Source organism: Ursus maritimus, unplaced genomic scaffold (genome assembly GCF_017311325.1).
Source record: "Ursus maritimus isolate PB19 unplaced genomic scaffold, ASM1731132v1 scaffold_7, whole genome shotgun sequence".
Classification (NCBI taxonomy): Eukaryota; Metazoa; Chordata; class Mammalia; order Carnivora; family Ursidae; genus Ursus; species Ursus maritimus.
This window is the reverse complement of record NW_024426885.1, coordinates 57,690,606-57,708,354: the sequence shown is the minus strand read 5'-3', so window position 1 is coordinate 57,708,354 and position 17,749 is coordinate 57,690,606. Positions and strand designations below refer to the sequence as shown.

The 17,749-nt window shown below is 37.9% G+C and overlaps 1 protein-coding gene across 1 annotated transcript in view; it reads right to left on the bottom strand.

The window, feature by feature from the left end:
- Window positions 1–17,749, bottom strand: part of CTNNA3 (catenin alpha 3) — a 1,592,500-nt gene that overhangs the window by 816,744 nt on the left and 758,007 nt on the right. The window lies entirely within an intron of this gene.

Here is a 17,749-nt window from a genome sequence, read left to right as displayed (position 1 = left end):
AGGAATTAAAAAAAAAAAAAATAGAGCAATCCTACATGCAGCCCTAGCAGTGTTTCACTTTAGCAGGGTCAAGGAAGCCCATGGTTGCTGTTAAGTGAGAACAAATACAAATAAGGGCAAGAAAGCAGAAGCAGATGGGTAGGAAGCAGAAGGAAAAAAGGAAGAGAGAAGGAAGAGAAGTCCCAGGCACAGATACGGAGGAAAAGGGCAATTTATATGCAGTTGTTCAATGACACCTGACCTCTGAGGTCTATTCTTACTAGGTTCCCTGCATAAACCCATGCTTTCTTCAGGAACAGTTTTGTTTGTTTAGTTCTTTTTACAGATTAGAGTGAGGTACCTGGGCAGCCAGAGCCAGAGACATGTAATCCAAACGGCACGATTGCTCTCTGCCTTTACTCTGAAGATGCTCAGAACTGAGTACTGGATTGGGCTGCCCGTTGTTTTTTTTTTTCTTTTCTTTTCTTTTTTTTCTTGTCTCTTCTCTCTCTCTCTCTTTTTTTTTTTTTGCCTCTGCATCACTTGACACCCACTCTCCCTCTTTTTGCCCCTACTTCCCAGTTAGCCAACTAGTTTTGACAAGACACCCTTGTCTCTGTTCCCATTTTGATCCCTGCCTAGACTTGATCACTTTACAATTTTAGGCACTGTTCTCTGGCTGATTCTTAGCAGGTCCTAACCAGTAGACTGACCAAGACCCAGAAGGTAATGCTGCTCCAGAATTTCTAAAGAGATGGAGCAGGATGTGGCAGGGTCATGAATGGGGGAGCTACACAGCCTCTCTCGAAACCATTCTTATAAACAACAAGAACACTGCTTTGCACTTGAGTTATGTTTCTTGAAGTGGACTGGGGCCAGGGGTAGCTCCAGCTCTGAGCCTAGCTCCCAGGACCTCTGTCCCCGATGCCTGCCTCCTTTTATTTTAATTTCATGAACTATCACCTGTCAGAGCTTGCACTGGAGTCAGCACAAGTTAGAAGAGTAGAAAGACAGAAGCCTGATAACATTCTCTCACCATGTATCTGTGAGAGGGCCACTTACATTGCTCTTAGGGAAGCAAGGAGAAAATTTTTTTAAGAAAATAAATCCAGCTTTCCTATTGCAAACTCCATGATCATTCTTAGTTACTGACTCTTTGAACTCAGTTTACAATCACTTCTTTTTATTCTGTATCCTCTATTCTTGCCTTGATATAGAAAAACAGGAAATTCCAACCTTACAGGTATCAAAAATGCAAGAAAACTGATTCCATTTTTGCATCCAAATCCAGAGATTAAGAAAGTTTGCTTATAATCCAGAACTATATGTATTTATAAAATTTAAAATTTATTTTTTTAGGCTTGAACATCTAAATAGTTGAAACTACTAAGGCACCGGTGTTTTGAATAATTTCCCCATTATAGAAGTAAATAGTTTTTATAGTGAGTAAAGAAAATGTAGCTTAAGAAATCCTTGGCAATTCTTACTGGGCACTAGGTTTACAAAGGTCAGGAAAGGAAAAGCAGAAGCTTGAATAAACTAAATGAAGAAAGCACTACTGTTCACCAGGCCCACTGTCCCTTCATGTCATTTTCCTCCTTTCTGTGAACATGCATTTTGGATTCGGTTTCAAATCAAATCTGCCACATTTTGCTTTGTGTACTTGCTGAAGTCTTTTGTTCCTCAAACCACAGATAAATCTCTTAAATTGTTTAGAATACAATGGAGTTACAAATCCTGCTCACAGCAGCCTCAACCCCCACTTCTGAAACAAGGTATCACACTCATAAAAATGTATAAAACTGAACAGTGCATACAATTTCACAAGCTTCCCAGTAATTCAAAACATTTGTAAATTCTATTTTTTCCCTGCACATTGCCAGTACTCACAACAAATTAAATTCTCATTCAGCTGCTCTGCTAGGAAGCAAAACAAAACAAGACTGGGCATGAACTAAAGTGTCTTTCTTTTATTACTTTTTCTTACTCTTTATTTTGATGTTCTAAATGGAGCTGCTCTTTGTCTTTCACTAGCCATTATGGTTTTACTGGATTCTAGGAGCAACCATGATTAAGGTTGTTACATCACAGCCTCCTTCCAGAATTAACCATACCTTTCATAACCCAGCCAGCTCTAGAGTCACTGCAGGGAACTGTTCAGCACCCCAGTGGGTCACAAAGTGGAGGCTCTTTCTTATCTGTGCAGCGGCCACAGCATGTGAACTTTGGTGGGGAACCTGATGCCAGAATTCTTCTGGATGGTGCCTTCTATGAATGTACTCCTCTGCCTGCCTCTCTTTTGCCAAGAAATTCCAGGGAGGGCACCTGGGTGGCTTAATCGGTTGAGTGTCTGTCTGCCCTCAGCTCAGGTCATAATCTCAGGGTCCTGGGATCTAGCCCCAGGGTCAGACTCCTTGCTCAGCAGGGAGCATTCTTCTCCCTCTCTCTCTGCCACTCCCCCTGCTTGGGCTCTCTCTCTCTCAAATAAATTAAGTCTTAAAAAAAGAAAAGAAAAGAAAAAAAGAAAAGAATAGAAAAGAAAAGAAAAAGAAAAGAAAAAAGAAAAAAAAATCCAGGGAGATAAATAACAAAAACAATGTTGCTTTTTAGACTCAAATAAAGTGATATTTATATCTTCTTAAATAGCATAAATATTAGTGGTAGAATTAACCATTTTTGAGCAATAACTCCATCAGGCTCTGTGCTGAGTATCTTGGAGACTATGTCATTTCATCATTTCAGCAGTTCTGTGATGGAGGAAGATGTTATAACCATTTTATGGAAACTCAGCAGAGAAGGTGAGTCCCCAAAGCACACAGTCACATGGTGTAGGTTCTATAATTTGAACCCAAAGCTGTCTGGCTCCAAAGCTTTGCATTCTTAACTGTGTAGTCACTTCCTAATCATGATAGTAATACATTGCTATAAAGCAGAATCCAAAACCAAACATTCCCTACCAAGAACCATGAGCTTTCCTGGGTCACTAAAGAAGACAATTTAAAACTTAATTTATATAAAACCAAGCAAAAGTTAGGAATTGCAATATTCATCTTAAGACCTCTAAACCAGAGATCCTGTGCTGTCCACATGTACTAGAAATAAGAATACAGATCCCATTGCAATGTTAATAAACCACTGCTTGAAACCAGAGCTTATGGATCACATAAAGCAAATTAGGGCTCCCTACTCAATCATTCAGGCACTCATTCTTCTCAACAAATGTTACCATACATGACTGTTTTTAGCATTTTTCTGAGATCTTTGGGATATGCAGGAATAGATACAGCTCCTGTTTGCAAATTATCTAATAGAAAAGACAAATGCCCATGAGAAGTTAAGTAATGATGCCAGTCGGCAATGCCCAAGCTAGCTGAATGACACAAATAGTAGATGAAATGGGAATAAAGCAGAGAGAAAGCAATTGCTTTAGGTCCCTGGGCCAGAAACACTTCAGGGACAGATAGAGGTAGAAGAAATAGTGAAAATAATCATGCAGAGGTAGATATGGGCAAGGTGTATTTAGGAGACCATGAGTATGGGTGGAGTTGAGAATTCAAGTTGAGTGTTCGTGTTGGAGAAGCACAGTGGTAAGCTTAGGAATGTAGCCTGGAGCCAAACTGTAAAGTCTTATATGACACACACTGAGGAATTTGGACTGTGTTTTAAGTAATGGAGAGCGTCTGTTGAAATTACTGTAGCAGAGAACTGATATGATGAAAGCACTGTTATAGGATGGCTCTGGCAGCAATGTTGAGAATGTACTGAAGACACCAGGCACCAAAGCCAAGAAGACTAGTTTGGAGACACCTGCAAGCAATGAAATATGAGGTGAAGCTCAGAGAAAGGAAATGAAGAGAATGAAGTGACAGTGTGGCAACGTGTGTTCTGTGCTTACCAGGTTTTCTTTCATCCTCCTCTTCCCGGGCACCCGTTCCCAAGTGAGTTCCAAACTATGAGCTGGAAGTAGAGGATGTGTAAGCTTGGGAGGTCTCTCTCTTTTCCCTGCTGTAGGGACCAAGGAGTTACATGTTGAGGCGATAGCTTCACCAAATGGTAGCAGATTATCTCCCTAAGTCAATTCTCAAGGAAAGTGTCCTGGAGAGCCACTGAGAAGACAGCAGACTTTGCATGAGTAAAACTTGTACATGTTAAGCTATTGATGTGTTAGGGTTCGTTAATCAAACAGAGCCTCATCTCCTCTTACTAATACCAAGATAACTGTGTCAGAATTGATAGCTGTGCTCAGGGACTTTGAGGACCCTGGTCTTGGAAGCAAACCTAAAAGTAGGTATGGGCCAGAATTTGCCAGTGAATTTAATAATGGCACTAACACATTAAATTTAAAGATTTTCTATATAGAGTATCCTGTCACCTGCAAATAGTGAAAAACTGACTTCTTTCTTGCCAATTTGAATGCTTCCTATTTCTTTGTGTGGTCTGATTGCTGAGGCTAGGACTTCCAGTACTATGTTAAATGACAGTGGTGAGACTGGACATCTTGTCTTGCTCTTGACCTTAAAGGAAAATCTCTGTTTTTCTCCACTGATGATGACATTAGCTGTGGGTCTTTTGTATACAGCCTTTATTATGTTGAGTTATGTTCCCTATAACCCTACTTTGTTGAGGGTTTTTATCATGAGTGGATGTTGTACTTTGTGAAATGCTTTTTCTGCCTCTATTAAAAGGATCATATGGTTTTTATCCTTTCTTTTATTAATGTGGTTGATTGATTAGTGAATACTGAACCCCCCTTGCCACCAGGAATAAATCCCACTTGATCATGGTGAATGTTTTTTTAATGTACATTGGATTTGATGTGCTAGAATGTTGAGAATTTTTGCATCTATGTTCATCAGGGATATTGGCCTGTGGTTCTCTTTGTTAGTGGAGTCTTTATCTGGTTTTGGTATCTGGGTAATGTTGGCTTTATGGGATGAATCTGGAAGATTTCCTCCCTTTTCTGCTTTTTCAAATAGTTTGAGAAGAATAGATATTAACTCTTCTTGAAATGTCGGTAGAATTCCTCTATGAAGCCACGTGGTCCTGGACTTTTGTTTGTTGGGAGATTTTTGATTACTGACTCAATTTCTTTGCTGGTTATCAGTCTGTTTTCTATTTCCTCCTGTTTCAGTTTTGGTAATTTATATGTTTCTAGGAATTTATCCATTTCTTCCAGATTGTCCAATTTGTTAGCATATAGTTTTTCATAATATTCTCTTACAACTGTATTTCTGTTGGTTATCATTTCTCCTCTCTCATTTGTGAGTTTATTTATTTGAGTCCCTTTCTTTCCTTTTTGATAAGTCTGGCTAGGAGTTTATCAATTTTATTAATTTTTCCAAAGAACCAGCTCCTAGTTTCATTGATGTGTTCTCTTGTTTTTTTAGTTTCTATGTCATTTATTTCTGCTCTGATCTTTATTATTTTCCTTCATCTGCTGGCTTTAGGCTTCATTTGTTGTTCTTTCTCTAGCCCCTTTAGGTGTAAGGATAGGTTGTATATTTGAGATCTTTCTTGCTTCTTGGGGTAGGCCTGTATTGCTATATGCTTCCTTCTTATGACTGCTTTTGCTGTATCCCAAAGGCTTTGGACCATTGTGTTTTTATTTTCATTTGTTTCCATGTATTCAATGAAACTACTAGTCAGTTCATTATAATTACCCTGTTCTAATACTCATGAATATTTTTACTTTTGAAGTCTCTAAAAGGAAGCAAACAGGGTGAAAATGACCCAAGAGAAAGTTTACACTCAGTTCCAATTTACTCAAGATCATATGCTGGTGTCCACACATGCCGTCAAGTAATCTGAGTTACATGGTCTTCCAACATAGGGAATGCAGAGTATTGGCATACAAAATCTAGAAGTAATTATATACATTTTTTTTTCAGAGAAAAAACACTTGCAAGGCTCCTAGCAGGATTAGAAGAACAATCTGTGATAATGAGATAGAATAAAGCTAAATAAACCACATGGAAACTAAATCCACAATCTTGGATGTATTAGGACTGAGCTTTAACCAGTAGAGCTAATTATGAGAACAATAACCAGATACGGTATGATTACAAACTTTCATCTGAAAACTACACCTTGAACCGTATCTTTATTTTAGATAAGACCTGGCCTGAAATAGTTCCGAAAGCCCTGACAAATGACCTTCTTAGAGCTGTGGACAAGTGCCAAATGCCCATACTGATTCTATGCTACATTAGGTCACTGGCATTTTCCAACAGGACACCTACGAATTCTCTACATAGGACACGGATATGAAAATGCCCTATACATGTCAAAATATTTAACAGCAACATGCCACTTTGGATGGCATTTTAAACTGGCTTCTTAGGGGTCTTTTGTGGGGACTAACCAAGGGGTGGAGACGTCATTACACGAATCCTGATGAGCCAAACCTAAAATGTACCTCATGTGGTCATGGAAACTATTTGTTTTAATTCAAAATTAATTAAGTTTGAGTTAGAACAGAAAGGGAGTGGTCTCATAGCTTTAATTGCAGGCATTCAATACAACACAAAGACTGGCATCCTGGTGCTTTGGCCTTGAATTTCTGCCATCAAAGCCATTAGTCAATTCAGAGACAGAGCTTGAACACTTGACTGCCTACACTCAGCTCCATCTGTTGTGTGCACTATTGCCAATACGTAGTCCAGTGTGCCAATGACACCATTCATCAATGGCTCTTACGAAGCATGTAGGATGCCCATCTACTTCCACCAAAGCAACATGGTGTCATCTTTCCTGCTGGAAGAATAATCTACCTAAAAGCAACAACATGAATTTATACTTGCTTATTCCTTTCTTATTTTAAAAAGTAGAATATATGACCTTATCACAAGGGACTTGGGGGTTTGGGCAAAGCAAGAATAATAAAATCAGGAAGCACAAAACAAATGGGTCAAATGTATACTGAGAAAACTAAAACTATTTATCAAGAGGAAAAACAAAAACGAAAGATCAAAGCATAGAAAGATAAGATCCAAATAAGTGGTTTTAGACTATTTTAACTGTAATCTAATTAATTTAGACCATTTGGTCTGATGATTGATGTAAGAGATAAAATTATCAACCTAAACCAGCATAACATATTAACACATTAGAAATACCTAGGAAGATTTTAAAATCACAAATGGGTAGGTACCACATAGCCTCAAGAACAATTAAATCGAAATCTCTGGGATGGAAACCAGGCATCAGGATTTTTTAAAGTGTTCCTGGGGATGTCAATGAACAGCCCATTTTGGAACCACTGACTTAAACAAAAGGAAATATCAGTCTGTGAGCCACTGTTGTTTCTACTACAACTGATTCACTGTGCTGCAAAAAGGGAATAAGTATCCCTAAATTTATATATGAGGAAAGATGACTTAAAAGGTTGAAAAGTTCGCCTAAGACTACATAGCTCATAGGCAGTAGGGTAGGGGCACAGAGACAGGACCCTACACTGACTGACATTTTGACTAAGATACACTGAAGCCTCTGGGTGGGATCACTGAGGCACCAGCTGAGTGGGGGGATGGAGGTGAGCCTTTGGGCCGAGGAGAACTCTGATGATATTATATTGCTTCATACCCATTTGCACAGTGATTTCCACCATTTATAAATTTCTTTGAGTTTTGCTAAGGTCATCAAAATACAGGGTTCCCAAATACAATGTAATGGCTACCATAATAATCAGTGTTGCTGTTATTATAGCTACCAGTTGTGAACCTGTTACCTGGAAAACTCTGTTTTAGTTGCTTTACCTGCATGACTTCGATTCTATTACATTTTGCAGGGTAGATACCAAAATCCCCATTTAACAGTTGATGAAAGTGAGGTTTATAAAGGTTAAATGACTTTTCCAAAGTCATATAATCAGTTAATGGCAGAGCCACAATATGAACTGGCTGTATGCTTTTTTAATTTTTATACTATGTGGCCCAAAGGAACTAAATATTTAAACACAATTACCCTCAATTATTAGTAGTTTCACCTTGAGCTAAAAAAAGCCATAAGACATGAGACAGGTGAACCGAAGACATAGGTGGGTTGTGGGAGATGTGATGGTTTTAAAATATGCCCACCAATTATTTGATACTCCTCCCATCAAGACAACTTGATTTTCCTTTCTTTGACAGTGAGCTGAATTTAGTGACTTTCTTCCAATGAATAGAATATAGAAGAAGTGATGGTGTATGAATTCCAAGACTCAGTGATAAAAGGCATCACTCACTCTGGGAAAAGCCAGCTGTCCTATCAGAAGGCCTCCGGCCAAGAGCCATGTTTGTGAGCCGTCTTGGAAGAAGATATCCCAGCCCCAGTCAAGCCTTCACATGACTCCAACCTCCATCAACAGCTTGATGGCAACCTCCTGAGAGATCCTGAGCCAGAAACACCGAGCTAAGCTACCCCCAACTCCCGATCCACAGAAACTATGAGATAATAAATGTGTATTATTTTAAGCCTCTAGGTTTTACAGCTGTTATACAGCAATGGATAACTCATACAGAAAAAAAATAAGGAAGACAAATAGTAAAAAGTCCAGATTATGGGGCTCAATGATGCATAAAAGTAAATAATCTTGAGCACCCAGAAATACCAGGAGGGCACTGGTTAACTATATAAGGACATGGGAAGGGGCTGGGGTAAAGAAAAGGCAAGGAGGTGTGTCATAAAGTGTTTACAATAACTCTTTTACAAAGTAAAGAATAAAAGTACTGGTTTGAGAGTGAATTCATTTTCCCAGGTTATTACAGAGTTTGACAGCACTCCATATGACATACTAAAAGGCACCCAAGCACCTAAAGCAATAATGCATCATGCAAGGTCAAGTAGAGTCCTTTTGCTATTTACATAGTTGCTTTTTTTTTTTAAGATTTTATTTATTTAACACAGAGAGAGAAAGAGTGCCCAAGCAGGGGGAGTGGCAGAGGGAGAGGGAGAAGCAGACTCCCAGCTGAGCAGGGAGCCTGAAGTGGGGCTGGATCCCAGGATCCTGGGATCATGACCTGAGCCAAAGGCAGACGCTTAACTGACTGAACCAGCCAGGCACCCCTCTATTTATATAGTTTAATAAGACAGGTCATGATGCTGTGATGTTATTAATTTGGACTGCACTATTCTAAGACTAATAATTTATAAAATATCCCTTTACCTATTTACCTTAAGGCAGAATGTTATTTACATTATTACATCTTGATAAGCAACTTTATCTACTACAAAGAGATACAGAGGTTTGAGGTTCAATTTTTCAATTTTCCTTGTTCAGGTTTTCAGAATGTCCTAATACTATACTCAAGCCCCCTCTGAATTCCATATACTATGTCCTAGAGAGTCTGTTAGGGAAACACTGGGAGATAATAGGATATACTGATTTTGTTCTTGCCAGTAAACCACCTCCCCAGGTAATTGTTCTTATAATAAAGATGCCAACTGGGTGGGAAGTCTCTGCACCAAGAAAAAGTTGTACTTTAGCCCTCTTGTGCATTCAGTACAAATTTTAAAAAACTGCTGAATAAAGGATAGAAGAAGGAAATAAAGGAAATAATTTGGGGAGATTCTTTGTAATGCACCTCTGGTGTCACAGCTGATGCTATAAAGGACAGATACCTTGTGTTTCCTTAAGAAAATAAATTGATCACACCAGTGACTGATAATCCAATCTGTTTGCCCAACTGGATAAAATGACTTTCTTCACTTGATGATCATTTGTAACGTTCCCAGTTCAAAAATATATAGAAATGTCTGTGGCAGGATTTCCCAAAGGTTAAAAACAGAAAGAAGTTTCCCTTATTTTCCTTACCGCCCCTATACCCTCAGCCTCTAATCCTGTTTGCCCATGAACCAAAGAAGAGAAAGAAAAGGGACAAAAGTTGATTAAAAAGTAGGATTGGAAAGCAGAGGGGGATAGAAATGAGTAAAAAAAAAAAAAATTAAAGCCCCAAGTTTTGGAGAATATTCTGTAATAATGTTTTCATCTCCCTGTATCTGGGCTCCTTAACCTCTGTTTATAATTTCAATAATCTCACTATGATAAATCCTGTTATGATCTCATCAAAGATGGACTCACAGAAGCAGCTCTGGCTCAATGATCTGTGACTGAATATCAAATCAACCTTACGGTTAGTTGGTTTTGCATTCAGGTATTTCACCCCATCCCCAAGTTCAGCTGTCATCTTGATCCCACTCCTGATACTTGGACCCTTCTGTTAAATTCTGTGTTTTAGGTCTTCAGAAGCAAGGTACTGCTTCACTCTGCCTACATTCCCATCTCCAGTGACTATCAGTGTCTTCCTCATCACCACCTGCTCATGGATTCTCCCTCAACATGTTAAATACCACTCTCAGATCCACCTGATTCACTTTTCTTCTGCCAACGCCCTTAACAATCAACAGCCTTAACAAGTGCAAGCAGTTAGTAACTAGATTTTACAGAAAGGCTAGGATTCATTGTAATATTTCATCCTCTTCCACACTGCATCCCATTTTCTTAATTCCAAATCATATCCCATTTTAGACTGCTCATTCCATTGTTATGTGTCAGGTCATATCTTGAGATACAACATTTTCCTTAGCTAATGTGAAGAAATGAAATGAAGTGCAGGACTTCCCTTTACCAGAATGTAACTTCTTCAATCCATCAAACTTGAAATCCTGAAGCAGATTGGTTTATCTTTAAAAAAAACAAAAAAACTACAGTGTTTTAAAAGAGAGACTTTGATTGATTAACTGATTCACCAGTCCCAAATAATGTTGAGCTGAAAATAGCAATGACATTTCTAAGTGCTGTACTGCATTTTCTAATACCAGGTGATGGATATCTATGGAGTCTGTCACACCACTGGTTCTATTCTATACGCTCTACTGGCTCGCTAGTTAACAATTATGCAATATATATTTGCTCACTCTCCATGCAAAAAGATCAAGATTGACACTTAAGAGCTCATCTTTAGGTGGGAAGATATCTTTTGTTTTTATCCTCTCTTATAAGCAATGCCTTCTTTCTTTGTGTGATTCTGTTTCAAAATCAGTAGCCTACTAACCCCTCGGCTAAAACAAAAGACCTAGCATTAGAGAAGAAGAATGCAAATGCAGTTTCATGATTACTTTTGATAAACCCTTATGTACTTTTTTCTTACCCCAATACAAGAGTGAATATTGATTGAATAAAAAAAAAAATTCACATGCCCAAAACTTGTCCTCTTCCATTACATCAGGGACCTGGGCTAACAGTCCAAACATGTAGGTTTGAGAAATTGTATTACCAACATACTTGTCAGACTCAATAGCTTGTCTACAGTTTCTGTTCTTCCCAAATTCTCATACCTTCAATTCACCATATTCCTATTTATGATTTCAGTTGGACCTACTTTCAGAACCAACTTTGACTAAGTCTACTACCAAGCAAAGAGTCAGAAGAAGAAATCCAAGGAGTAAGGCCCAGGAAATTCAATGTAACTGAGGTAGGGAAGTGCTTCACAGGTTTGAGGACAGAAAGGAAGCCACTGTGGTTAGAGATGGTCATCAAGGTAATATGAGATGTGTGATAAGCAGAATCATGGCCCTCTAAAAATTCTTACATGCTCTGGAATATGTGAACCCATGGCAAAGGGTATTTTGCAGATGTCATTAAAGTTACAGATCTTGAGATAGGAAGATCATCCTGTGTTATACAGGTGGGGCTAATTTGATCACTCAAGTCCTTAAAAGTGGTTCCAGGTTGTGGTCAAAGAGAGATGTGACTATGGAAGAAAGGTTAGAGAGATGAAAGCCTGAAAAGGATAGATGCCCTCTTGCTGGTTCTGAGGTGTAGAGGTCCATGTACAAGAACTAGAGAGAGGCACCAAGAAACTAAGGGTGGCCCCTGGATGACAGCCAGCAAGGAAATAAAGACATTTAGTCCTACAATCCTGTGGACTTGATTGTGCACCCTTAAGCAACAGGAAAGATCCTTCTCTGGAACCTCAAAATGAACACAGTCCTCTTGACACCTTGACCTTAGTCCAGTGAGACCCATGTTGGACTTCTGACTTATGAGAACACTAAGAAACATGTTGTTTTAAGCACTGTGTTTAAGTATGCGTAGCTTGTAGCAATTTGTTATAGCAACAATATACACCTAATACAAGATGAGGTAACTATACATGTGCCAAGTCATGCAAACTGTCCAGGCCATCACAGAGTCTGTTTTTCAAAAGCAATGGGGAGTCAATGATGAATTTTAAGAAGGGAATGACTTTGTTAAAAGGTTACTGTGGAAAAGATGCCATGCTCCACATCACATGTCATCAGGGAAAGGCAAATTAAAACAACAATGAGATACCACCACACATCTATTAGCATGATCAAAATCCAGAATGCCGATGACACCAAATGTTGGTGAGGATGTGGGGCAAACAGGAATGCTCATTCATTGCTGGAGGGAATGCAAAATGGTACAGACTTTGGAAAACTTTGCCAGTTTCTTACAAAATTAAACATACTCTTTCCATATGACACAATCCAGAAATCTCACTCCTTACCTAAAGGCATGGAAAACTTATCTCCATTCAAAAACTTGCACATGGATTTTATAATCGCTTTATTCGTAATTTCCAAAACCCAGAAGCAACCAAGATGTTCTTCAGTAGGTAAATGGATAAACTGTGGTGCATCCAGACAATGGAATATGATTTTTTTAAAGTAATCTCTACAACCCACATGGGCTTGAGTTCATGACCCCGAGATCAAGAATCACATGTTCTACTAACTGAGCCAACGAGGCACCCCAGGCAATGGAATATTATTGAGTGCTAAAATGAAATGAGCTATCAGGCCATGGACAGGCAGGGAGGAACCTTGAATGTATATTTTCTGGGCTATGCTACCACAAATCAAGCGATCACAAGGCACCAAAAGTCCAGATAAGGGAAAAAGCACTAGACTGGAAACTCAAAAGCCTGAGTTTTAGTACCAGTTCTGCCATTGCCCTACATGTAACTGAGCGCACATCACTTCACCTCTCTCACTTACGTTGATTCATGGCTGTGTACACTGTATAATAATCACTAAATTAAAATATCAAAACCTAAAGGTTAAAATTAGTAAAATTGCAAGATACTTATTTTAATAACAGAAATAATTGCAGCTCCTTTATATCTTGTATTTAAAAGATGAGAATGCTTATTTAAGGAAAGGAGAAAAAAAGTCTTAAGTACAATGGCAACTAAAATGGCAACTCAAACAAGATAAAACTGTTTCTGAGGCACTGATCTTTTAATTAAAGACAATGTCAAAATGCAATGTGTACTCTTAGCTTTATTATTTTGAATCTGTTTCTTCTTTCTCAACAAACTGAAGAAATAAGCAGTGATTTTTAAAATTAATTATGCAGTGCAATTTTCCTCCAGGAAAACCAATATAGCTTAATTTTCATTAACTATATTGTAAATCGCATTACTCTTTCGGAGAACATTCAAGGGTGTGTTTATTTATAAACCAATAGATGAGAACTGTAATGCATTTATATGGTGTCTGGACACTTTCAAGGAGGTTTCTTATTAAGTAGAATTCAACAATGATATTTTTAAATATCATTACAATTTTTAAATAATAAAACTCAACGTATCATTCAAGCCAGAAATAGTGTCATCCTGGGTTAAACTGCAGCATTCAGGATGCTAATTAGCTAACCATGACTGTAATGAAGATATTAAGCTTTCTCTAAGAACGCTGCAACTTGAAATTCAAATAACTAATGTTATGGGATAATTGGGAAATATGATTAACTGATTTAAACACTACTGAAAACGCAGCACAATTCTCTTTCAAGAGGCAGAACAAATATATTCTATAGACAAATGCCAAAATCAGAATTAGGACGTAGTCAAGAAAGGAGGTGACTAAGAGTACATGGGTAACCATTTTGAATAAATCACTTTAAAGCTAGTTACAGTGTGAATGAGAATAATTACATGGCTCTCAACTCTGCTCATGGCTTTTTCCCCCCCTTTCTCTCAATTGCAAGTCCCCTCAACTGTCATGTTGAGTTGTCTCTTTGAGATCTTTTTTTTTTTTTCCCAAAGATTTTATTTATTTATGTGACAGAGAGACAGCCAGCGAGAGAGGGAACACAGCAGGGGAGTGAGAGAGGAAGAAGCAGGCTCCCAGCAGAGAAGCCCGATGTGGGACTCGATCCCGGCACGCCAGGATCACGCCCTGAGCCGAAGGCAGACGCTTTAACGACTGCGCTACCCAGGCGCCCCTGTCTCTTTGAGATCTTACTATATATGGTAACAGATGAATCTGCTCTTCTGTGATTTTTATAAATGATCTTAGCTCACACAGCAAAGCCATTAAGCTTAGGTTAGGAAAGGCCTGACCCTTGGGTGCTTGCATGCAGTTTTCTATCGTAAAAAAGCTTCACAAAGCTTTACAGGAAGATTTGAAAAGACATCAGAAAATAATTTGAAATTCAGAAGTATTCAAGATGCCCTATACCTTTTCATTGCTTGCACTGGTTGTGTGCTTACACAGGAGAGTAAGTAAACTATTTAACAAGGGGTTCCCAATGAGAAGGTGTATTTTAATAGGAATAGCTACTTTGGGCCCTCTGGGTTCTTTTAGATTGTTCCAAATAACTGCATGTAACCACCCTAACAACCAGGAGATCATCAATAAAAGGAATTTAATGAAATGATTCTGAAGCACAATTTAATGTGCAAACTTTCTAGAGGAGATGGCCAAGAGAATATTATAGGCAGCAAAATTTCAAAGTAGAAAACCAAGTGAACAGAATTAGAAACAAGCACTGTAGAGAAATAAAAATCATAATCAATATGCCTGACAGGAACTCATACTTGTAACTGCAAGATAATTACAGAGACTTGTACTTACTAGCTGGTAGTAAGTGGGATAATGATAAAGGCAAAGAAGAGTAAGACCTCTGGGATAAGATGAGAGGATTAAGTTTACTCTATCCAAAAAAACAATGGAAAGGAAATTAGGGGAGATCTAATATGCTAGAATTTAATACAAGATGGATCATTTTAGTACTGAATGAAATACTCTACAATTATTTTTCTGTAAGACTATATATTAAGTTCTTCTGATTTGTTATAGGTATTGCCTAAAGAATCATAGCCAATCAAAACTAAGTTCTAAAGGGCCCTCTGGCAGAGGCAGAAAGAAAAAATTGGTAGGTTTCTTCCAGTAGCAATGCTATCTTACTCATCCTTATATTCTTTGTATCTAACACTATGGGCAAAGCAGTAGGTGTTCCATATATGCACATATGAGTGTTTATTCTATTTTGCAAATTTCACTTCCTTCACCTTTCCCCTCAAAAACAGATAAATATTATACAATGTCCAACTTAAGTTAAGCTTATTTCTACATAGATGAGATTTTTAAAAACTTATTAAAAAGACACGAGAAGGCGGCGCCTGGGTGGCTCAGTCATTAAGCGTCTGCTTCGGCTCAGAGCGTGATCCTAGAGTCCTAGGATCGAGCTCCACATCAGGCACCTCTCCTGGGAGCCTGCTTCTTCCTCTCCCACTCCCCCTGCTTGTGTTCCCTCTCTCACTGGCTGTCTCTCTCTCTCTGTCAAATAAATAAATAAAATCTTAAAAAAAAAAAAAAAAAGACACAAGAAGGCACTCCTGGGTGGCTCAATCAGTTAAGCATACGACTCGGTTTCAGCTCAAGTCATGGTCTTGGGGCCTTGAGATTGAGCCCCACATAGGGCTCTGCACTCAGCAGGAAGTCTGCTTTTCTCCCTCTGCCCTTCCCCCCGCTCGTGCTCGGTCGCTTTCTCTCTCTCTCTCAAATAAATAAATCTTAAAAAACAGACACAAGAAAAAACATAAAAACATATAAAACAACAGCAAGTTAATATAGTATAAACAAAAGATTTTTATCACTAGAAAATTAAAAAACTAAGTAGATAATAAAAATAAAACATTCAAATGTAGGATCCTACTTAGAGAGTAACTGAAAAACTAGTTTTATCTCCATATTTGTGTGGATTCATATTTTAATTAGGACATCCAAAATTATTTTTCTGATAATATTTTTCAGTTTGTTTCCATTTCCGAGTTTAATGCAGATTTTTTTAAAGCATAGTAATCTCAACAAGGAAAAGAAAGGCATAGGATTCAGCAGTTTCTACTTTTTATATATAATTGAAGCCAATTAACAGTGGCATCAAATTTTTAAATCTTTTTCCCTTGAAGCGGGTATTTTCAAATACTACATGTATATACAGTAGACTTCTCATTTGCAAGAAGATTAGAAAAATGATCAGTGCCTTGGTAAATACCGAAAAAAAAAAAAAACCCACCAAGAAATTCACAATAAAATTAGTAGTCCAATGAGCAGCCATATTTCAATAGAACTACACCATCTGTGAGGGCTGTAGAGGGAAGAGTGAAAGGAAAAAGCAAGTGAGGATGACCTGTTTAGAAGTAGGTATGCTAATGCATGGTCAGAACTAGATTCAGCCTTCTTCAGGCTTAGAAGGGTCTAAAATGCAACATGATGTCTTCAGAGCGACCACTGGTTACTTTGGGTCTCAAAGGCCCCAGAGCTCTGCTTCAACTCTCACACTTTATTGTACCAGACAGGAGACAAGAGTTGCAGCTCCTACTTATTATCAACCTGCTGTACCTCCTGCCTCTTCCAAGACTTCAGGTACCTCACCTGTCTAGCATTGGGTATCAACGAATCTTCAACCGTGTCCTTAAAGAATATTCAAAAATTTTGTGAAGTAGATCAAAATGTATTGTCACTAAAACCAAATAAGATTTGTTCATTAAGTGGGGAAAATGTTAATGGCTAAAAATTTCTTAATATAAAGTGTCCTTCCGTATGTTTTCTTCAACTGTATTATCTCCTTCTGTTTCTTTCTTTCTTTTTCTATATTCTGGGAGAGGCAGGCAGTAGGATAGAGTGATTAACAGCATTGACCCTGGAGTCAGGCTGCCTAGGTGTGAATCCAGCGCTGCCTATTTACTACAAACCCTGGTAAAGTCATTTCATCTCTTTATGCCTTCTTTTCCTCAATAAGAAATGGAGATAGCACAATCACTTCCTTATAAGTCATGAGGATCAAGGAAGGCAGCACAGGTAAAGCACTAGAACCACACCTGCTAGGCACTGTCACAATAACATACAGCAGGAACAAGTTTAGCACAAGATACTTATTTTTTTTTATTTTAAAAACCAAATGTAAATATTGCATGTTGCTCCACAAAGGGTGCCATGACTTTTAGGTGCTGTGTAAAAAGAATGAGGAATATTACTAGCATTTATAGTATGCTACCTTTTATCAAACAAAGGAGAAACAGGAATATACATATAGTGTTATACCTATACATATTTTAAAAAGAAAGGAAAGATAAACCAAAAACTAATAAAAATGGTGACATCCAGGAGTGAGGGACAAGGTAGAGAAGCTAGAGTTTTCCAAATGTGCTTTACTTTGAGGTTTTGACTTTGAAACTATAATAATGTTTTAAGTAATCATTAAACAAAGTTAATTCAAACTAAAAAAATTCCATAAAAATGAAAAGCAAAATCAAACAAGAGAATATAACTGTGTATTAATTAATATCTTAATCATGCATAAATTATTTTTAAGGAGCATAACCTAAGAACTTTAAAAAATCTTACATTGTTTTTATTAATCATGTTGTGAATAATATGACTGTTCTTTAATTCTAAAGTTATTCTTATAGTATTTACAGTCATAGGGAACAAAGATTTTTAGTTTAAGAGAAAAGAGCTAAATATATTAGATGTA